The sequence below is a fragment of the Amblyomma mixtum genome, chromosome 4 (genome assembly GCF_055824585.1).
Source record: "Amblyomma mixtum isolate Tamu chromosome 4, ASM5582458v1, whole genome shotgun sequence".
In the NCBI taxonomy this organism is placed as follows: domain Eukaryota; kingdom Metazoa; phylum Arthropoda; class Arachnida; order Ixodida; family Ixodidae; genus Amblyomma; species Amblyomma mixtum.
Window position 1 is genome coordinate 95902386 of NC_143015.1, and position 24407 is coordinate 95926792.

General features: G+C 46.7%; 2 pseudogenes; both read right to left on the bottom strand.

Moving 5' to 3' along the window:
• Positions 1-7120: 7120 nt before the first annotated feature.
• On the bottom strand, positions 7121-8500 carry LOC149347493 (legumain pseudogene; annotated as a pseudogene).
• A 9567-nt stretch (positions 8501-18067) lies between these two features.
• Positions 18068-19396, bottom strand: LOC149347494 (legumain pseudogene; annotated as a pseudogene).
• Between the last annotated feature and the right edge of the window lie 5011 nt (positions 19397-24407).

A 24407-nucleotide genomic window follows, 5' to 3' on the forward strand; every position in this document is an offset into this window, starting at 1 on the left:
GCGTTCCGATCAGGCTTCCCTGTCCGACTTTATCTCAGGTGCTCGCGTCTCGAAAATTACGCAAAAATTACGAGGAACTTTAGCGGCTAAAGTGGTGAAAGGCGAAAGCCTGAGTGCTGCATTCTGCTACACGATTGTTCACTGCACATTTTGTTGGTGCATTAATTAACTGCCAATTAATGACGCTTAAGCTTCGCTTTTAGGAGTGGAACGCGACAGCGTGTTGTAGCGCTGCCACGGAGTCCAAGAAACGCCGCCACCCGTTCGGCGCGATGCGTTGCCCTTTGAACGCAACACTTTTTCAGGAAAGGAAATGGGGCTGTAATTCTCTGTCACCTCGGTGGACACTTGAGCCGCACCGCTCCCACTCGAATGGAAAACATCGCTTGTAACGTTCATCCCCAAAGCAAGTAAAGCCGTGACTACGGACAACTTGAGACCGATCTCATTAACCTCGTTTGTGGGAAAGCTCATGGAGACGATGGTTCGGGATCGCCTCTCTCCATACATGGAGGGTAAGGGTCTCTTTGCAGACACTATGTTCGGGTTCCGCCCGCACATGTCTGCACAGGATGTCCTACTCCAACTACACAGGGACATAATACAACCCACAACCACGCAACAAAACGACAAGGCCATTCTCGCCCTCGATCTTAAGGGGGCGTTTGACAATGTTAAACATGCTACCATACTCTCCAACTTGAACACCACTAACTGCGGGGCGAAGGTCTTCGCCTATGTCAGAGACTTCCTCTCTGCGCGTCAGGCACTCCTCCGGATCGAGGACGAGGAATACGGCCCGTACTCTATGGGTACACGAGGTACACCACAGGGGGCGGTGTTATCACCGCTCCTTTTCAACATCGCCATGATGCACCTGCCCGGCCGACTGGCTCAGGTGGAGGGCATAAAACACGCACTCTACGCTGACGACATTACAATCTGGACCACCGAGGGGAGCCTTGGGGAGATGGAGGACCGCCTTCAGCAGGCCGCCTCCATAGTCGAAGCATATGCTGCCGACTGTGGTCTCCAATGTGCTCCCGCCAAATCAGAGCTTCTACACGTCAGGACAAACCACAAGGACAACACGTCTCTACACATATCTCTGTCGGGCGGTCCCATCAAAGAAGTGGCAGAGCTCCGGATCATGGGTCTGTTCATCAATAACAAACTTAGGCCGGACTCTACTATAGCGAAACTCAAGGGCATAGGTGAACAGGTAGGGCGCATGATCCACCGTGTTTCCAACAAGCGGGGTGGTCTGCGGGGCAGGGACGCACTACGGCTCGCCTATGCCTTCGTGACCAGCCGGATCCTCTACGCCGTGCCGTACCTACGCACCACCAAACAACAAGACGAGCGCATTGACGCCATCATCAGGAAGGCAACAAAGCGAGCACAGGACCTCCCGGTGGCTACCTCCAACGCCAAACTGAAGGCGTTGGGAGTGGTAAACTCCTATCAGGAGTTGCGGGAGGCCCACCTTGTGAACCAATATACGCGGCTATCGCAGACGGTTCCTGGGCGCCGCCTGCTAAACCGCTTACACATCCAACACACATGCATACCAGAGGGGACGGAGAACATCCCGGTGCTGTGGCGCCACATGCTCTGGGTCGCTCCGCTTCCGCGTAACATGGACATGGCTTCACATGAAGGCAGACGACAAGCGCGGGTTCGCACGCTTGAGAGGCAATATGGATATAAAGAGGGCGTCTACTACGTGGACATCAAAGGGCCGTCGCCCGCGGGTTTCTTCACGGCTGCCGTAGTCCACCGGGGAATGAATGTCGATGGGCTATCTTTTCGGGCCCCAAATTCAACACGAGCGGAGGAAGTCGCAATAGCTCTCGCTGCCGCCGATCCAAAATCCAAAACGGTTATCACAGACTCTCGCCGGGCCTGTGCAGGCGAAATATCACCTCTTGCCTCACAAATTCTAAGACGCGCTCTCGCCGATCCAACTCGCACAAAAGTTATCTGGGCTCCTGGCCACCAGGGTCTACGAGGCAATGAGGCCGCTGATGCGGCCGCCCGAGCGCTCACACACCGGGCTCCTCATCCTAGCTCTCCTGGCTCAGAAGCTCATAAACCGCTTCTGCGGTTCCGCGAAATCCTAATTCATTATTGCGACAGCCACCGTCTCTACCCGGCACCTGCCAAGGGGCTGAGTAAGGCGGAGGAGCGAACTCTGCGGCGCCTGCAGACAGGAATCCTTCTCTGTCCTGCCATAGCAAAACACTTCGATCCGAACACAGATGGGCGCTGCCCGCACTGTGGAGAGATCTGCGATATCTTTCACATGGTGTGGGCATGTACTCAGAATCCTCACCTTCCCCGTTCCCCCACCCCCACCCGAGAGGCATGGGAGACTGCCCTCCTCAACTGCTCCACGCTGGAGTCCCAAAGGGCTCTGGTCAAGCGGGCGCGAGACGGGGCCTCGTCGTGCGGTGTCCCGGACTAAGGATACCGACCATGCAGCAGGGTTGTTGAACCCTCAAGCTCTCTTTGAATAATAAAGTTTTATGCGAAGCATATTACTAGAGGTACACTACAGCCCTTCGCCGTGGTTACGCGCCGTGCACACCACGTGGTACAGTGACGTCACACCACGTGACACATGACGTCACGACAGAGGAAGACGGAGGTACACTACAGCCCTTCGCCGTGGTTACGCGCCGTGCACACCAATTGGCACAGTGACGTCACACCACGTGATATACCACGTCACGCATGACGTCGCGACAGAGGAAGACGGAGGTACACTACAGCCTACAGCCTAGACTACAGCCCTTCGCCGTGGTTACACGCCGTGCACACCACGTGGTACAGTGACGTCACACCACGTGACATACCACGTGACACATGACGTCACGACAGAGGAAGACGGAGGTACACTACAGCCCTTCGCCGTGGTTACACGCTGTACACACCACATGGTACAGTGACGTCACACCACGTGACATACCACGTGACACATGACGTCACGTCAGCGGAAGATGGGGGTCCACCTCGCGCCGTCGCTGTGGTTGCACGCTGTGCAGACCACGTGGTACAGTGACGTCACACCACGTGACATACCACGTGACACATCGTCACGATTGATCGCCGTCACGCGCTGGGAGAGGGAGAACGATGCCTACCCACAGACACCGGAATGTCATCGAGCGGCATTCCCGCGCATTTCGAACGCGCGTCCACACTCGGTGTAGGTGAAACGCTCGCTCCACCGGGCAGGCAGACGCGGCTTCCGTGGCAATCCAGGCGCCCACCCAACGCGCGTCTCGGGGTTAGTCGGCGTTCCGCTGTAGCCATGCCGTTGTCTTCCCCCTCGACGAAGGCTTCTAGTGGTTGTATTAAAATGACCAAGTATTCAACCAAGGAAAGCCATGTATTACCAAGCCTAGCCATCAATATGCTTCGCATCTGACCAGGGTTAACCAAGTTAAGCCTCAGCCATTTTTTTCACCACCACCACCGCACAGGAAGGGAGGAAGTGTGAGTGAAAGAAGAGGGGCCGTAATGAAGAAAATGAAAATTGTATTTGAGGAAAGCAAATTACGCAGTAACCGTCTCACATATCTCAGTAGACACTAGTCGAAAATTGTATTTGAGGAAAGTGGAGCCGCCGCGGTGGCTTAGCGGTTATGGTGCTCGGCTGCTGACCCGAAAGACGCGGGTTCGATCCCGGCCGCGGCGGCTGGAATTTCTTTGGAGGAGAAATCCTAGAGGCCCGTGTACTGTGCGATGTCAGTGCACGTTAAAGAACCCCAGGTGGTCGAAATTTCCGGAGCCCTCCACTACGGCGTCTCTCATAGCCTCAGTCGCTTTGGGACGTTAAACCCCATAAACCAAACCAAACCAAACCTATTTGAGGAAAGTAAGTTGCGCAGTAACTGCCTCACATATTTCGGTGGACACCCGCCAAAATTCGCGCGCGGGGACGTCACGACAATTTGGACCAATCTGAAACGCGGACAAATACAGCTTGCTCGTCGGTAAATTGGTTTTTGAGGAAAGGAAATGTATCTGTCTCTCATATCGCCGTGGACACCTAAACCTCGCCGTAACGGGAAGGAAGGAAGATGGGAGCGAACGGAGAGACCGTATTCACTAGACGCACCTTTGTTCATTCCAAACCATTGAGCTGGCATGGCGGAGTGGTAGTGTGCTCAAGCTCGGCCAATTTCCTACTCGGTTTTATTTATTTCTCTTCTCTGACTAGAAAGGTTAATTAGACTAATTGGTTAATAAGGGAGTAATTACTCATTGGCATCCACCCAAGCGCAGCCATACGGCTACAAAGGAAAGCTATACAGCTTTCTCAGAAAGTTCGTAGTTAAAGAAAAATTCGTCCCTAAACATTTGACCAACTAATTGGTTAAGTAAGCAATTAACTAAACTCAGTCAAATTTACTTGGAGCAGCACTATACGATCCCTTTAATTGGGTGCATGGTTGTAGCCAAGGTACAATTGGTCCCGTTTGAAATTCGCGCACTGTGACATCACGACCGTTTCGACCAATTGAAAAGCGTGATATTTCTGTCGACAGCTCCTGCTTACAACGATGAGGCATTAAAGGCTTCCGCCTTAAAATTTGATGTTTGTGCAGATTGGCCCAAGAGATTCCAGACTGCAATGAGCAACTAATTTTTCGAGGGTAATTCACCAACGCCGAGGTGGTGGTCAGCGTAAAAACTGCTGCGATGCGAGCAAATTTCCGGCTATAGCCGCTTAGCAGCCGCCATCGCTGCGTGGAAGATCTCTTGGTCTGCTTAATTTACCACCAACTTCGGTGCAGAAGTCGTGGCTGCTGTCACGAGAATCTTAAGATTATTGGGAAATTACGCTGTCGGTTAACTGCTGGGAGGAAGAGCTCTTTTATTATATCCAGTAACCACTTCCAACGTGCCATCCTCAGTGGCTTCGATAGAAGAAGGCTAATTTATTCCGACAAGTAGGAAGTAGCCACGTTCCATTTTGCGGTCGCTTGTTGCTCTGGAGGGAGGCACCGTTCAGGTAAGTCATCAGCTTGCGCATCCGCTCTTCATCTTTGTTGAAGCACAGAGAGCAGACTTTCGCATAACATAGCTGCTTTGTCTTTGGCGGCGCGGACGTCACACACATCGATATAAGTTACTCTGAGGAGCGACTGCTTGGTGAGAAAGCCTCTGTGCAGTGATACCGACTGGGCAGAGGTTGAACTGAGCGGCGTGACGTTTCTTACGGCTGCATGCGCCATAGTTTCGAGGGTGCGGCGAACCTGAATTTTCCTTGGGCCGAACCAGTCTTCGCATATTTGTGCTATAATTACGGCTCTCCTACTCGCTTCTATGTTGTGCTTTCCTATGGCTGTCATGCAAGAAGAGGCAAACAAAACGGGTTCACGGAGTATGCCCACCATTGACTGCCACCTTCACATTTGCTCAGAGCGCTCATAAACTGTCTATATCGGACTTGAAACAGCTAAGCGTCGAAAAAGACATAGGAAGCTGTGTAACAACTGACACCGTACGGCTACTGATGAGTTCGCATTAAGACAAGAATGACACGATGTTGGCTATAGGCAGCGGTAGGCGCTGGCGGAAACTGGATTTCTGCGTTTAACATCAACAGTATGCATCATGCCTCCACTGGAATGTTCTTTCAACTGTGCACCATACCTGGCATTAAGAAGCGCAGCAAATGCACTAACCTATCTATTATCTGATAAGATGCTTGAATCCTATGTAGTTAAGAAACTACAGCAACTTGGAAATATCTGCACGGACTCCAAAGCTATCATACTTCTCAGTAATTGGGATATGCGGACTATTGTAAATGAATACACTCTGACACCACTTCCCGCGCGAAACGTTTTATTCTGAAGGCACTATGTCCAGTCTATGAGTGTCATCGTGTATATCATTTAGCATGCATCGATAACGTGCCTACAGGGAGATCATTGACCGCCACACCAGGTTTCGCGCGCCACTACGTCGAAAAGAACGCCATTTACGACATCCCGCGCGCTTTTAGATACTATGATGCAAATTGTTTTGCGTGATGACTAATCCATAAGGTTTGTTTCACGCATTTCAGTGATTAGTTATCCGACAACTCGGATAATCTCCATAAAAATATCTATTCGGTAAGTAATAGCTATTGGGCTCAAATCATGCTGTGTGTTCATAGATTCGGGTGTTTTCTGTTAACATTCGCGTTGGTCTCCAGATATTGCTAGCAGTGTAAAAGAAGTAGTTTTTCTTTTAATATTGCCCGTAGGCAGACTAAAACGTGAGCTGCATAACTAAAAGTACGTGAATTCAGGACGAAAATCTTAACCAGGTGCGCTAGAGATGTGTACTGTTTAATTAACAAGCTGGTTAGGTGGAGTCTGTGCAATCGGTTATGCGTGTCACATGAACAAAAACCGACCACGGTTATCAGGGTAAACCAAATTGCTTGAAGGCGTCAATGTTCATTCTATGACGTCTCTCGATGGCGCATGTGGACGTTTGGTATTTGACTACTGTTGTACCATCGTTATACTGGAAAAAGATTATGGTTAAGCCTACTACCGTGGGGAGTACGGCTTGTGGAACACAGGAGACCTCTGAAAATCCTCTCAACCGTCGGCCTTACTCAATCGGCACATGCAAGAATCAGCTGGTTTTCATAACCTTTACTCTAATATTGAAATAAAACCGCACCAGTCAACAATGGCACGAAAACATTGCACACACTTCTTGGCATAAGCGAGGCAAAGGAATCCGCTAACGGGAAAAATTTCGTAAAAGGATCCATGCAGTCAAAGATCCTTTACAAAACAGAAAACCTTGTCTCTGACGTCGAGATTCAACCGTGATGGGGAGCCCGACCGCGGCGGTCCAATTTCTATGGAAGTGTAAATCTAGAGGAGCGTGTACTGTGCGACGTCAGTGCACGTTAAAGAACCCCAGGTGGTCGAAATTTCCGGAGACCTTCACTGCGGCGTCCCTCATAGTCTAAGTCGCTGTGGGACGGAAAACACCATCAAACCAAACCAAACTAAAATGGAAAGAAAAATAGTGTTTATTCTAGACAACTTCTTGCTGTGCTTTGAGCGGACCCTATCTACAAGCTGGCAAAATGCTTGTAAAGGTACAAAGATATAGTTGTTATTCTATACCTGTTATGGTCGTATGAGTACATGCAGCGTCCATGGCGTCATTTATCTGCTTCGGGCGGTAACCAGACGCGCATGCGTTGACTAGGACGCCGAGGTGCTGAAGCGCGTAGGGATTATCGGAAAGGCTGAAGCACTTGACGTCGAAGTAGCTCACAGTGTCCTCATAACAGCGAGTGTTTTCGGTGTTGTTCACCGACGACAGCAACGACTCGGCGATATCTTTTTTCTCTCCAGCGATGAACGTTGCGATCTCGGCGACTTTCCTTTCGAGGAAAGCTCTGTTATCCAGAGTCTGCTTGAGCTTACGCCGCAAAGCCTCTTTTGCTATCGGTTCACTGGCCTTCTCAACCTTGTTCGCTAGAATGTTGATCGCCACGTCAGGGTTCGATGGAGAGGCACATGGCAGTTTCCGCCGCAAGAGTGGTTTTGGTTTACTAAAGCCTAGAAACCTGCTGAGTTTAAGCCCTCCCATGCTAAGGTCACCGTACTCCATTACATGACTGTCTTCTGTTTCTCTCTGTACATGTGCGAACAAGGCGCGCAGACTCGTCGCGATTACATCTTTTTCTTCTGCGTGTTCCATCCACTTGACGCTGTATTCGTCACCGAGGGGCACCTCCCTGTAGCTGTCCCAATAGCAGGAGTAAGAGTTCTGGTAATACGTAGCTGACGTGGTGGCGTATACGTTGAGGTTGTTCGGAAGGTGGCGAGCGAACAGGGATCCAGAGAAGCAAGCCTCGATGTAGATGACCATCCTGTTATACCTTCGCTGTCGGCGCATTTTTCTGATCGCATTAATTAGTTGGCTTCTTTTCAAGGCGCCGCCGTTGGGGAAATCGAGGAGGCCGGGCCCTCCATGGCCCGAGAAAAAGATGAAGATGTTGTCGTTGTGTCCACTGGCGATAACCTTGCCGCTGCCTCCCGCCACCTTCGTACCTTCAAGTATTTTAAGAAAGTTTTCCGGGGTCACCAGGTCTCCCGTGTAGTCCTTTGCAACTCCTTCGTAGACGTTCGGTCCTTCAGGGTGGTTGAGTATTACCCCGGGCGTAGGATTCTCGGTGTTGTTGGCGATGTCGTCGTACATCATGACAACGATTCGCTCATCACGCATGCCGCGCTCCCGTAGCAGCTGGTAGGCATGACAGATGTCCGCTTGATGCCGGTAGTTCGCGTAAGTTTTAGATCCAGCCACAAGAATAGCCCACTGTCTTGGTGCATTGCCTTTAGGGTTTGGTTTCGTATTGAAAATATCCACATCCAACTCACGAGCATATGCGACTTCGAACACCAGGAAAGACAGTAAAAATAAAGGCGTCATTGCGATGACTGCTTTCTTGCTGGCGGCCTACACGCGCCGACAATCTTTTGTACGGGGTGTTATGCGATATCTGTGTGACTAGTGAGGGCTTTATCTGTGTGATTGTGCACGGGATGCGATAGAGCCACATAATGGAGTTATCTCCGCGAGCCAAAGCCAAGGGTGACGTTGGGTGGCGGAAGCAATGATCTCGATGGCCGTGCTACTTTCCCGAATTGTGTGATTTGATGCCCGAGCTGCGTAAAAGTTAACTCAAGTTGGAAGTTGAGCTTCTGAATAAGAACAAATTCGTACATTGTTTACGAGAAAACTTTCTGTGTGTTTATTATCTGCGAAAATTTTACAATTGTACTCTTGCTCTTCTATGCGCTGACTGCAGCTTTGTGGAAAGGACGATTTATATTATGTAATAGTATAAGTATTTTAATACCAGTAGTAGCATGTTTATTTGTGCAGAGCAGCGATAGCATCGGTTGTAGGAGGGCGGAAAAATGGCTATGGCGCCTCAAAAATGCTACTGGTCCTGTACTGTTGACAAAATGCAGTTATATCTCAGCAGCACAAATATATTGCGCATAGATAACAAGAATGGGTAAAAATTTACTCTAATTACGGAATTTTGACAATGCAGGTAAATTTTGCAATACCTACTACAAAATTCGAAGATATTTTAGAGTGATTCAGTTCGAACCAAAGATTCAATACAGTACAGGATGAGTGCCACAGAATGCAAGATTATTAGAAAGGGAGGAGGAGGAAGCTATTTGTAAAGGGTGTCTGGGAAACTGGTCTACATGGGCGAGGTCCTGAGTACAGAGCTCCGATAGCTTCTGCTGCCCTATGGGCGCGCGCAATCGGCCTCTGTTGACCACCCAGGCTAGAGCTTGTAAGAGCAGTTCCCCGTGAGGAGGTAGTGTAGTTTGGTTGCCGGGATGAGGTTTCCGGATCGGTTTAGGGAGCTCTCACATGCAGTGGTATAGAATGGGTTGGGCGCTTTTGTAGGACAGTTCAACACAAATACAGGATGCCAACCGATATACAACACAAGGATGTATTCCACCGGCGTGTGACAACCGTGCATATCAGTTTTCGTACGAAACTCCTGATATTGTTGTAATAATTTCAATGTGGTCTCTTACTGTGCCTATACTGGCTGCGAAAGTGCATCTTTTATTTTTTTTTATGAATGTGAACCATTCGGTGTGCAACTGTTATGCTTTCCATAATTAGTTCTTGGTCTTGGTGCGGGTCTTTTATTATGTCGTAATAGATACGCATTTATCATGCCTTTTGAAGACTGTATTTTTGGGAAATATAATAGGTGACATAGATTGTAGTAGTAAAGATGGTCGCCCAACAACTTTCTCTATACTAGAAAGAGGAAATTGGTCGAACTTAAACTCTGCATGATAGTTTTGAAAGCAACTAAATATTTCTTTCTGAAATATTAGCAACTAATTATAATTCACATTCGTTCTTTCCTGCATCATTATGTCATAGCAGAGTTTTGAATAGAACATTGAACCAGGCAACTCCAGCAAATGTAAGAGAGTGTTGTGGATAAGCAGAACCTAGGTCGCTTTGCAACGTCCAGCAAAGGTTCAGGCCAAGTGTTCGGGCTGCGAGCGAGCTTAACACCTCTAGATCGCCGTCGGCTTTCACCCACACAGTTCACCAGAGTGACCCAACGCGGCTGCTACACTACAGGTAGAAAAGTTTGTTTAGTCGTAGCGGAATGAAATGGGTTACTTTGTATAAAGAATGCGCGGTTTCTAGCCGGTCTTTCTTTATAAGGTTCACATGTGGCGCCGTGATAATTATTCTTAAAACCACACGCGAAGAAACTTTTGTTCTTTAGCCAGCGTCAATCACTTCGCCAACCAAACTTCGTCTCCAGTGACTAAAAGTCGTCGTCACAGCCGAAAAGGGGAAAAATTGGTCAGAGTGCAGAGGAAACTATGTTTCAAGCCACTTTATTCCGGGACCCAGAACCAAGTCCCCGCAGACAAGCACCAAGTTGTTGCTTATAACACCTCTTTGCTTGTATTCCTTTCTTCGTACATCTACGGGACTTCGGGTGAGAAATTTGAACAACGCAGAAATGGCATCCGAAGAATCTACACTGAACAGTGCCCTGTTTCAATGTTGACTGACCATTGAATTTCCTTCGAGCGCGTGATTGTGGTAGGCGTTCCATCAAATTTTAAGAGCGTTCATCTCGAATCATGGCTCATTCAAGACACAAAATTGAACGTGAGTAGGTGCCCACTTATCTGCAATGCGCCTGCGTAAATGATCTTCGCAAGGTGACCACAAATAAGAAGCGAGGTCTGCTTCCTGATGCGTGCTGACCATTCAGTCCCCCTGAAGAGTGCACTGATCTGGTTCCTGAACGTCCGCATTTCGTTTTAGCAGCCCTTGATTTGTGCCATTTTCGCTCCTATACTCTTATCGCTGTATTTCGGATGCTGCTAGAGATGTCACACATTATAAATGTCATGCAGTCATCACAGATAATGTTGTTTAGGAGAACTTGTGACGCAACGCAAATATCGGCTTGATTGCCGATAATTCTCGTAGACTATAAATACTAAATGAAACGTCTGTTGCCTCGAGCGGGGTTGGACCCTGCTGAAAAAAAGTTCTATGATGCAATAACCTCATAGATCATTCATCATAGAATATCATACAATCTGTATGATATATCATACAATTCGTATGATATTCTATGACATCTCTACGATGACTGTATGATTTTACAGGAATCTATGACATTTAAATGAAAATTTTATATGATTTGCATGATAAGTCTATGATTTTGGGTGGAAAAAAAGTCTATGATATTTCCATGATAAACTGTATGAGTTTATTGTATCATAGAACTTTTTTCAGCAGGGGAACGTGGCCGCGGCAGCGGGAACGATCAGCTGTTGACGCCACATAAGTAAGAAAGAGCATCGACAATCCCATTGTTGCTGCCACGGCCTTATAAAAATGTTTTATTGACAGTCTATAGACTACTTATGGATTCTATTGCCTTGCTATAAATATTCTTTTTGTCTATTCATAGTCTATAGACTGCTTATAGACAAAAGTCTACCAAACTGATATATTTCTTCCAGGTTGTTCGTTAACCAGCGCTGTGGCGATGTATTATCACTCGTACTACTTGTGAACTCATTTAGTTTTCTCTTAGTATGTTGTGTATCCTTGCTGACATGTTTCCCAATATCTCCTTTGCATGTGTTATTGTATGTAGTAATATCCCCCTAAATAATGCCTCATGGGCGCTGTAGGTACTTGCAACAAATAAATAAAAATAAATAAAATATGTGGCCATAAATTTATAGATTGTCTGTAGACTGTCTATAGTATTTGTATTGCCTATATACTGTTCTTAAGGATCTGTCTATAAAGGTTCAATAAACTTTATACACAAAAGTCTATGGACAGTCTATATAGACTGAAAAATTTTCTTAAGGGCGCCTTGTTGCTTTTGGACACGGAGAGCCCTTTAAAACATAGCCGTTAAGCAACGGAAGGCACTATTTCTACAGTGTACCACAAAGCCTTTGCGCATAACGAAAAATAAACTTAAAGCGAATGACTGCAGTTGTCTGCTGTAGTGTGTTTATCTTAGGCCACAGTTCTTAAAGTAGTGTGAACACTTATTTGCTATGTCCGACTTCTAGGTAATGTTTTCAGTAATAAAAAAGTATTCTCATACACCGACTCCTTTTACCAATAGAATCGACTACGCCACCTTTAGATATGCGCAATACATGAGCGTTCTGCTGTGGTCTAAGTTAAGGAAGCGAGATGTATATTTTGCACTCTGTGTCTGCGGACGAGCTCTGCCAATGGTATCCTTTACGCGGACAAATATTATATTTCCTGTAGGCTCACTAACATTTTGGCTCCAAGAATGAAGTTAATGCGCCCATCTCACGATTGGTGTTCAGAATGAGACGTTCAAGGTTCTATCACTAAATAGCTGATAGTGCACGAAAGCAGTTTCGTGATGCAACCAGGCGGAAGGCATGTGACAGAAATCGTCAGTTTCGCAATTTTTTAAACTCTGTAATGAACTTTTTAATCACTTCAGTTAGCTTGCTTCTTTTTATTGAAAGCTGTTCAGACGTTTCATGCTTATAATGTTCACTTTTGTAGTACTGTCGTGGTAGGTTTGTCTTACAAGATCTTGAAGTTCAAATTTCCTACTTAATCCGCTTAATTACTTGCACAATGCGCTGGCATTACGAGCAAGGCTCCTTCCTAAAAGGACGCAGCTGTTAAATTGAAGTTTTTTAGATTAGGCTACCTGAATTAAAAAGAGGTCACTCTTTATTGCCACTTTTTGTCTTCGCGCATGAGACTTCAATCATTTATGAGCTTTGCATTCGTCGTAACCGCCTTCAATACATCCTCAGGAAGGTTTTAATCTAAACACTTCCTGGTGAATATGTGTTAACCCTGACGTGTAACGGAATTTACCAGCTGTACCTGTCCAGGTATAAGTCAGCGTCTACATTTCCAGTGTAAACATGCATATAACTGAATAGACGTCAAAGTTTATAAAGAATCTACGTAATTTGGGCCTTCGTGATCACATTATATCCTCTCGCCTTGGGTCCGCGTTTGTGCAAAATTTGCGGACAAAATTGCTATTCGCTATCCAGTCGTTGTTAACTGGAGAAATTTTGAAGGGCAAATTATCAGCCGTTGCTTTAATAACCAGCAACTTACAGGAGAGGACAGATGTAAACGAAGCGCGCCTTCGGATATAAGTCAAATTTACGCTTTCCTATTAAAGACCGGGAGGTACCGACTCTCCATGCTGGTAGTGGTCACTGGTGCAATTTCTCGCTGTCATAAAGTGTGGTATCATGCCTGCCAACAAGTGTAGTGACGCATCGCTTAACCGCTGCACCACTGCGCCAGGAGAGGTATGAGGGCTCCCAGAGATCTGTGAATGTAAAGTATGCAATGACATTCTGTATATATGGGAATTAACTGATTACGCTTGCCCTTAAGGCGTCATACCCTTAAGGCGGAGCTTAAGTGTCACACCCCCCATTCCTAGGAAAGAAAACCTTGCGTCACCTGCTTAATCTCTGTGCTTTTTCTTTTCTTTTGTCTCTAGCTAGTTCACGTTTTCGGAGGTGACCTCCCTTATGAGGCGCTGATTTCTAGACTACAAAAAAAACGTATAAAATGGCCGTTAGTTCTGTTCACTGTCTTCTTGGCGTCGCTTCTTGCAATTTTGCGGTGTAGGAAAATGGTTATGGACAGACAAATACCCGACATCTATACATTAGTGAAACCTCGACAGTTTCTTACTTTGCAGTAGCTGCTGTGACGGGCGGCGCACCGAGCTTCGAGGTAGAAAGTGCAGCGCACACTAGACGACGTTACTCGCTGAGGCCTTTGCCAATGCTCATGTTCGCCACGTGTTAGCAAATATGATCGAGCTGCCACACTTTGTATTCTTTTGTAGCGATAGCTACACTACGCCAGTTGCTTCGCGAGGTCAGCGTGGCTGCGCGCTGAGCCGTGGCACCACTGCTCCGCCAGGGTTGCGCATGCGCGGAGTGACGTCATTGTCCGCAGCTGGTGTGCGCGCCGCGCGCCTAATTAATCAAGGATTTCGAACCTTCAGCGTGGCTGGTCACGTGGTGGGTCACGTGGTGCGGAGCAGCTGCCGGAGTCGACGAAAGTGAGTGGGGATGTGGAGAGGGGGAGGTGAGAGGGGGGAGAGTGAATCCATGTCTAAAGACGAAGATGAGGAAAGAACGCCCAGCGAAACGGAGCGGCGAAAGACTGACTTTGCAATTCGACTGAGCGAGCTCCACTCGGCCAGCTGTAGCTATCTCGTCACTCCAGGTCTAACCAGAGCTAAACCGCAGCCAAATTGTTTCTATACTTTCTTATCTGTTTTCTCGCGATTGCTGAGGCACTCATTTGTAAACGGAGCTTTCGAGCAACATTACTTTCACTGACTGCACAGGCGGCTGCTGCCAGTGGCAAATGGTTAATGGAATAGAATGGAAAGAGAATCCATCCACTCAAGCGCAGCCAAACGGCTACAAAGGAAAGCTATACAGCTTTCTCAGAAACTTCGCAGTTAAAGAAAAATTCGTCCTAGTCCGGGGTTCGAACCCGGGACCACCGCTTCACCGGAGCAATCGCTCTACCAATTGAGCTAACCGGGACGGCAAGCTTATAGCTTAGCCAATGAGTAATTACTCCCTTATTACAAATCTACTCCACCTTGGGGGATTCCCCTAAACATTTGACTAAAGAGAATCCACAAAAACTGTCACCTCTAAGAGACCGTCACAGCCCTCCTTAGCATTTAGCAGCACTAATCTTTCAGCGAGAATGAAAGAATGCTGGGGCAAGCTTTCCTAAACTTTTTATACAGGCGTTTCACCAGAAAGTAGTAGCAAGATGCTTTTGTTTCCGAAACTGATCTGCCGATTAGGGAGCGTTCGCTCTCAACATTTTGCTGAGATAGTAGCGAGGATTTTAGTTTTGAAAACAAAGGTGTATAATTAGACAGTTCTTTACAGCTAGCACTTAACGCATTACCTTCGGAGGTTACAATGTAAAAAAGCCATGGGAATATGTTAAAAACAAATACTGACTAGCTGTCCTATGCACGTAGTTGCCGGACATGAAACAATCACCGATGATGAAGTTCGACAAAACCTAAGCTACGTCGTGGACTATTGAAGTTGGCTTGTATCAGTGGGCGGCACGCGTTTCAATTTCAAAAAGAATGCCCTCAGAGAAAGCGGAGCTTTTATAAAGTATAAAACGCACAAACAATTAACAGTAAACAGGTGTCACCATCACCGGATGACTTACAAACAAAATGATTGCGTCGGCATTGATTTTCGGGCATGGATCCCAGATGCTGCTCTACGCCACAATTCACTACAAAACAGTGGCAACCAGTTTATTTCGAGGCAGGATTCACAATTTTTAATAGAATGCGGAAACATTTCTAATTCTCAAGCATAAGGTCTCCAAGACTGGGGGAATCGGCAGGTTCTTGCAATGGTCTGCGAATCCGGCATTCATTCTCGTTATCGTAGGCCGCGGCCTATAACTGTCGTGCCACTCATGAACCGAGATCTTGCTCTAGTTTGTTCGCCGTGAGCGGCAGTAACAGAAGGTAACCTTCCGAGCCGCATGAAATGACGTTTATACACGTAATGTTGGGCAAAAGTGGCGATCTAGCGCCGCTAAGGGATTACGTGATTCCTCTTGCTTTCACATCAGAGAGTGCTGGAAACAGTTTCTCTGTTTTAAAATGCACAGATCGCATACTGTGTTGAGCTTTCCCCACTCCAGAGTTTCTGCATTGTACAGCGTCCATTTATTTCCATCAAAGATGGGGGAGGCGAGGCAAAAAGCTGTGATAGCAGCTTGACAAGTCCTCGTCAAGCTTGTGGTCATACTGTCATCGTTTTAACACCAGCACATTTTTACGCTTTCGTCACGATGGCTTATCATTGGTTTGGTTTGGTTTGGTTTGGTTTATGGAGTTTTAATGTCCCAAAACGACTCAGGCTGTGAGAGACGCCGTAGTGAAGGGCTCCGAAAATGTCAATGTTTCGATGCCAGACGTACATTTCAGAGCTTGGTCCAAGCTCCAGTTTCTATCTGGAAGATGTGAAGCTGAAAAAGCATGGTCATTTACGCTTTGAATTGGCAAAAAAGAAACAGATTTACGCTGTCGCGTGCGTCGGGAGCTAGGGTTATTTCGTGGAGTCGTCGCTAAGCTGCTTAATAAGTAGCAGCCGATCTTGAAAGCGCTATATGCAACACACCTCCACAGATTAAGGATTCAAATATTGCGCTGTGTCGTCCAAGTCGTCCGTAAGGTCTATTATACGCGTTCCGCCCTCACTAATGGTGACTTTCAAACGCAGAGTTGGAGCACTTCGGGAGCAACGTTTTCTGCTCTTTTCGGAGCAACTCCGCCGAAATTGACGGAGTCGACCGGAAGTTTGCGTGACGTTCTTTGTCAGCGGCGCTAGCGGCGCCCTCCATTTCCGGTGGCTTGTCGCGTCCTCCGCGACGGCTTCGCGCTCCGTAGCAGACGATCAGCATCTCCCGCCGGTATGGACTCAACAGTACATATGTGCAGACATGGCTGACAGCACAGCGTAAACTTCAGGCGTCACCTCCATCTCAAACGGTAGCGGGAGTAATCTTCACCTCTTGCAGTTACGCTCGAAAAGCAGACGACGCGCACGCGAAAAGCGCGGGCAAGCGCAAGGAATGACGGGTACTTCCTCAAGCAGTTCGCGAGCGCCACCTACATGCTCTGGCCAGAGCAAGTGTACTCCAATCCCAATTTCAGGTCGCGCGCTCTCCGCCAGATTCAGGCGCTCTGTCACAGAGCGTGCAGACCGCTCCGGGCCTGCGATTGGAATTCACCATAAACTATATGAAGGGAGCATTCGAGCGGCCCCACAGCCGCCGACAAAAATCGAAAACAACTACCCCGCATTTGATTTTCACGCATCAGTATGACTCTTTCTTCTGCACAGCTCCACACCAGCTGTGTAGAAATTTTATTTTTGTCAGCGTTTAGTGACCTTCTAACTACTTACCTAAGACTACTGGCGCAGAAACTTCAGTGACGACACCAATTTATGCGCTGAATGATTGATGAAAGTTGGTCGCTAGTACGTTTCAGCGGCGAATAAAACTCACCGTGCCATCTGCAAGGAACAGCTTGTTCACCAGGTGACTTGCTTTATCGCCGAAAAAGTTTATTTACTGCCCCTTATGGACTGTAGCCATGGCCACGAAAGATATTAATACGAAAACTGAACGACCTGAGACGCAGTACAAAGCAGGAGAGCGACACTTGTTACACCCCGTTCAATTTCATGTAGGCGCTGCCAAGAGATGGCGCCACGGTATATCCTAATGCCTAATACTGACTCCGTTCTCTGTACGGCGCACCTCATTGTGGAGATCGCTGTAGCGTCATTTTACAGGTAAACCTTTGAACTTGACGAGTTTCTGTCACTAGGTTTTTATTTTTCGCATAAGCATTCGTTTTGTACGAATATTCGTACTAGCAGCGAATGATCACACAAATATTCGATTCGTATTCGATTCAGTTATTTCGCAATTCAATTCGTATTCGATTCGGTTTATATCCTCACACTTCGTATCCAATTCAGTACCGAAACTGAGCAATTCGCATTGGATTCGGTTTCGAAAAGTTTTAATCGCACACCCCTAGATATTGCAACAGAAATACTACCCTCCGGAACAAAGATCCTAGATAGAGGGTCTCTCATAACGCCAAGTATAAAATTAATTTTTATTCAGCATTTAATGAGCACTCAGAATAGGGAACTCAGTTCGTTTCACACAATAGGAAAAAAGTATGAAAAGCAAAATCATGTAAAAGGAATCAGAGGTTGAACCACCTTTCAGGACATAGAGCACCCTTTTGCATTGAACAACGCAGGTGGGGTGTCGAAACGGCCGACTTTGATTCTTGTCCTCGATCTGTTGTGGTCGTAAACTTCAAAAAGAAGAAAATTATACAAATGTCCTCTGCCTAAACTATTCCTCTTATGGCGGGGTGAGTGCAGGCGGAATCCATGGCTGAAGTGATATCCCTCATTCGGTACCCGGACTCGCATGCGTTGACCAAGAAGCGGAGGTGGTGCAGCGCGTAGGGATTGGCGGAAATACTGAAGCACTTGACTTCGAAATGGCGCAGAGCGGCTTCGTAGCAGTCGAAGTTTACTATATCTTTTTCGGAAGTAAGGAGCAACTGAGCTTTGTCTCGTTTCTCTCCAGCGATGAATGTCGCGATCTCGGCAATTTTTCTCTCTAGGAAAGCCCTGTTCTCCAACATTTGTTTGCGCTTTCGCTGCAGAGGTTCCTTTACGGCCGCATCTGCAGCGTTTTTGATATTGTCATCTAGTATACCGATTGGCACATCCCGGTTAGAAATAGGTTCGCATTGCCCCATCGTAAGCATATCTTTTCGCGTCCTCTTGCTGCCTTGAAACCATCTGAGGTAAAGCTTTCCTATGCTGGGGTCCCCGTATTGCTTGACCTCACTTTTCTTCGTTTTTGCCTTGACGACTGAGTACTGCTCATTAAGAGTCGCAATCATTTCGCTGTTTTCCGAGTGTTCCATCCAATTAACGCTGTAGACATCGCCCAGGGGTACCTTTCTGTAATTGTCTACGCAGGTGGACCAGGAAGGCTGGGAGGCGTTAGCTGCTGTAGTGGCGTAGACGTTGAGGTCTTCAGGAAGGAGGCCTTGAAACATCGATCCAGAGCGACAAGCCTCCACGTAGATCACCATCCTGGCGTACCTGTTCTTCTCGTGCATGTTTCTTATCACACCAATCAGTCTGTTTGCGAACAACTTGTCCTCTTTGTCGGGAAATTTCAGAAAACCGGAACTCCCGTGGCCCGAGAAGAATACAAAGATGTGGTCGTTGGGGCCGCTGTTGATCACTTTGCCGCTACCACCGCCAGGGTTCTGGCCCTGAAGCACCTGAAGGAAGTTTTCCGAGGTTACTCTCTCTCCGGTGTAGTCTTTGGGAACTCCATCGTAGACGTTAGGTCCGTCACGGTGCTGGACTAAGACTCCTTTTGTTGGGTTCTCTTCGTTCTCTGCTATATCGTCGTACATCATGACTACGATCTGCTTTGCAGGAACACCGCGGCTGTTCAGAACCTGGAACGCATGGCAGACGTCCGCCTGGTGCCGGTAGTTTTTGTATCCCTTAGATCCGGCCACAAGAACAGCCCAGATTCTTGTTTCAGCGTTCGGAGCACTTTTAGTAGGACTGGATTCGGCCGGCAAAGCAGCGGCGGTCAGCAGCAGTGCCAATATAGGCAGAACGAAGAGCAGTGGCGGTGCCATGATTGCCTTCCTTTGTGATCGCTCCAACATTCGCAGTTCCCTTTTAAAGGCACCTCCGTGGCCTTTTGCAAAAGAGAACAATATCGCGGCAAAGTGTGAGGGCCTCTAGCCTTGTGATAACGCACGTGACGCTACATTGTGCCACATTTTCTGTGAAAGAACGTAGCTATCTCCTATAATACAATGCTGAAGTCCAGTAGTGAGAAGCGAGAACAATAGTACCGATCTGCTGATTATTTTTCTCCGTTTTGTAAGCAGAGCCAGCATGCGCCCCCTAAAATGAGTATGCTGGTTTCCTGAGCAAGAATGGTGCTTATGATGGATTTTTAACGCGCAAGGGGTAGTTTTAGTCAAACAGCGCCATGACACAAGGTAGTGGTCATTACACAAGGTGGGAGAAAAGGCCCACTGTCCCAAGCATGTCGCCCCAGATAAACCGAGCGCCACGCCAGGGAAAAGCTCGTTCCCACTGCATCATTGCTAAATACACGGCGGCACTGGGGGATCGCATCCCGCACCTCTCGCATATGAAGCGGGAGCTCAGACCACTAGACCAGCGCTGCAGCAACCGTTCAAGACAGGCGGAGAAAAGTTCAATATTTGCGTTCTTAGTACGCGCAATATTTTCTGATTCATTCTTTATCACCGAAAATCTTGAATCTTGCTAATGGTGTCCTTGGCGGTTGGTTGGTTCGTTGGTAAACATTTATTAAAACAGTCAAAGGGTCGAAGCCCCAGATCTAGGGGTCGGCCAAGACTCCTTGGAGTCTGGCAGCCTCTAGAGCGAGACCGATGAGCGCTCGTTGGTCGTCCAGGGTAGAGTTGCGTAGACGAGCCTCCCAGGTATGTTTTGTGGGTGTTGGCATGTGTTGTCGTGGACAAGTCCAGACCACATGAAGGAGGTCTGCTGGGATATTGCAGTGTTTACTCATCGGCATATACCGTTCAGGAAATATATTATGGAATTTCCTGAACGGTATATGCCGATGAGTAAACACTGCAATATCCCAGAAGACCTGCATTTGCCCTGTTTTCAGCCAACAAAACGTGACTGGAGTCACGCAGCAGTGCTTGTACGTTGATACCTCTATTGCAGTTCTTATTCGTTTTGTATTTGCCTTCCTGTCACTGATAATGGGTTTCTACTTTCTGCTGGGTTCTGAGCCTGCGCAAGAAAATGCCGTTTTCTAGGAGGCTGTGGCTGCAAGAAGAAAAGCGTTCTGTTGTTGTCGGATTCCACAGGGCGTGCTCCGTCCATCTTCTCATCTGGAACGTGCTCTAGTAGCAGACACAATGCGGTCATTTTTTTTGCGTTTCGCTGTTTTCCATTCACCACCGCTGCTGCCGACATTTGGTCTCCCGTCTTCGTGTTCAGCAGCCGAACGGGTATCCATAAAGGAGGATGGTTTATCTTGGTTAATTGGGTTTTTACGTCCCAAAGCAACTCAAGCATTGATGGACCCCGTAGTGAAGGGCAGGTGAAAGAACCACCTGGGGTTCTTTCACCTGCACTGACATCGCACAGTACACGGGCTTCTAGAACTTCGCCTCCATCGAAATTCGACCCCCGCGGCCGGGATCGAACTCGCCACTTTTGGGTCAGAAGCCGAGCGCCATAACCACTGAGCCACGCGACGGACCAATCGAGGCTTAAATTGGATAGTTACAGCGTAGATTAATGCTTCTTTGTAATTATTTTCTGTGCCAGTTGGCAACCTTGACCCTTTCTGACTATTCCAAATTTCCTTCCAGCACCTATTATTCACTCCTCCCCTGGCCTCATTTCAAAAGCAACTCGTAGCTACACATTCACAGAAAGATCAGGTAACAATGTCATTACCTTGTAGTTATTTTCTGTGCCAGTTGGCAACCTTGACCCTTTCTGACTATTCCAAATTTCTTTCAAGCACCTATTGTTCACTCTTCCCCTGGCCTTATTTCAAAAGCAACTCGCAGCTACAAAGGCACAGAAAGATCTGGTAACAAGGTCATTATCATGAGAGCTACTACTAAAAGGGTACGGGCCTGCAATCCCGGCGTCGCTTATCGCGCGAACAAAGGTTCTATTGCAGACATATTGCACTTCGCCTGAGGAAAGATATGTGAGCGGTGATTTTGAAAGCTGGGGCAATTCTTTTCAGGCTACATCTTTCTGCCTGATGGAATGGTCACGATAAAACTTAATCACTCAACAACCCTCTCTGAAATCGTATAAGCGGCAATGAGGAACCTACAGAAAATGTTCCATTCTAATCAATAGCTTCCAGACTACGCCCACTGGTGGACAAAGGCCTCTGCAATGCCTCTTCAATTAAGCCTGTCCTGTGCCAAATGCGGCAAGCTAATCCCCACAAACTTCTTAATCTCATCTGCCCATCTAACTAAGAATCTTCTAAATATTCTAAAACTTCTAAATCTCCTACGGCCGTCTAAGAAAACGAACAATTTATCTGGCTCGTACAAAAATGGCGAGAGATAACGCCAAGGACTTGAGACGTGCAACACAGATACTTCACACCAGTTCTTTTTTATTCGGTACTCTCCTGGTGGCATTGTCCGCTTCTCATGTGAGTGATGTGGAGGGCGAGATATGCTTTCTAGAGATCATGTGTCCAACGAAGCTGCAAGATTTCTTTAAAATATATGAAGCATGACTTGAACGTCAGGCAAGTCACGCAGCTCAACTGAAGATCGTGCAAGAGAAGGGATTTTGGTTTTGGAAGTTCTGATTATTTTTGCTGTGTTACTGTGCAATATGGGCCACTGCACTCGGAGCACTGAAAGTCTTTCTTTGTAGAAATGTGCACAGCGCAAGTCGTGTTACAGTTCCCTCAGAAAGTAAGGTGTTGAGCATTCCTAGTTGAGAGAGAGAGAATTATTTGTTTTATTCAATACATAAACCACACGTGAAAATCTGGTGGGCACATAGCCAAAGCTAGTTTGGGCCCATAGTCCCGCACGCTTCACAGCACAGTGATATATCAGAAATCCAAACAGTGCAAATGCATGCGAGTGATAACAAGAAAAATATTTTTAAAAATCAAGCAAAATAAGAAACACTGCTTGTAGCTACTACATGGTACTAAGAAAATATTTTTTTAGAGAGTATTCGAAGTTGCTAGATGTTTTGACGTCTAGCGGGATGTGATTCCAAATTTTAGCGCCGGAGAACGGCGGCCATCGCTGGCCTTAAAGGTTTTGTGTTAAAGGGAGATTAAAGCTTAGATTGCTTTGAATTCCTGGTGTTGCGGGTAAGCATAGTAAAAATATGGATTGTGAGTGGGTGGCTGTTGGATACAGTGTTGTAGACTGTTTCTGACACATTAACCTGAAACACAAGCATGTATTGAAGTATTTTAATTTCGCAATAAACTACACGGCTCCCCTATTTGTTGGAGAATGTCATGATGCGTAACACACTTTATTTAAGGCGTATATAGAAAATGGCGTAGTAAATGATTTTAACAGGAAATATATCAAAGTGCGCTCAGCTTCGAAGTAGAGCATAACATTATGATGCTACAGGATAGATAAGCGGGCGAGTTGGTGATACATTATGCAAAAAAACAGCGCGAACAAACGAAGCGAAAGCAAGATTGTGTGTTAGCAAACCATCCCTGCACCTGCGTGTCTGTGAGGTTGCATATCTGGACATCACATAGTAACACATGCGTTCTGTTTTTGGTGTTTTTTTTGTTTTCTGTTTCCTTTTATAAGCGTGTTTCCTGTGATTAAACTTTAGTTGAGAGTCAGCGCTTGTTCCTGTGTATTCTTCGTCTCGTCCCCGTTTGTTCGCGCTGTTTTTTTGCATTATGATGCTAACTTAGAACATACATGCTCAATGTGTGGTTTCCAGTTCAGGCTATAGTCCAACTCTACGCCTAGATATTTTATTCTGTTAACTCTTCCCTGCTGGCAGTTTATATAGTTTTTAGTAAATCGTAGTCAGTATGCTGATAGGCAGAGAGAAACACTATGCACTTTGTTTTTAAGGTGTTCATTGTTAAGCAATTTGTTCTTAACCACGCTGACAGGTTTATTAGCTCTTTGTTCAGGATGATGCCGATATGTTCTAATTTTTTTCAGAAAAAAACGAGTGCAGTATTTTCTGCACACATCATAGTTTTAGATGCCGCGTAGTCGAGAGTAACTCATTATCTTAAAGATAAAACAAAACTGGCCTAACACAAAACCCTGAGGTATTTTTGTTAAAACTGCAATGCGTTGGGATGAAAGTTCTTTTATAGGGACGGTTTGTTCAGGGTTCTCTAAATAGCTAGTGCAAACCCCGATAGTTTTTCCTCTAAACCCATGCTGCTACAATTTGCCTACTAAAACTGAATGCGCTATGGTATCGAAAGCCTTCTTAAGATCCAAAAATATAATGGCTGCTATATCATCCTTGCGTAATGAAGAGCAAATAGATTGCGTTAGTTGTGTTACCGCAGGCGGCGCTGATCTTTGGGGCCTGAAGGCATGGTACGAACCTGTAATTATACTATTTTCATGCCGGCATTTTTGTCGTCGCACTGATATTTTTCAAATACGGCATTGACAATGCTTAACATCGATATTTGTCGGCAACCGCATAAGTCGTTTTGGTCACTATATATATAAATGGGAGTAACTTTTGCAAATGTTAAAATATCCGGGTATTCAACCTGTTGCGTAGCGAATTTGAACAATTCCATCATTATCGGCGCCAGAACGTCAACACTCTCCTTGAGAACCTTTATGCTTCATCGGATCCTGGAGCTTTCGCACTGGCCAAGCTAGAAACTGTTGTGGTGATTTCCAAAGTATCTGTGGCATCAAGCTCAAAATCGCATTCTGCTGTGTCAGTACTTGAGACGCCTCTATCTAGGGCCACCGGCCTATCTAGTGGCATTCTGATATTCCCGAAGTAGCTATTAAAATTCTCTACTCGATTGCCATCACCCAAATCAGGATCTGTCTAAGCGGGTACACGGCTTGTCTTTGCTCGTGATAAAGTGCCTTGTCTTTGCTCGTG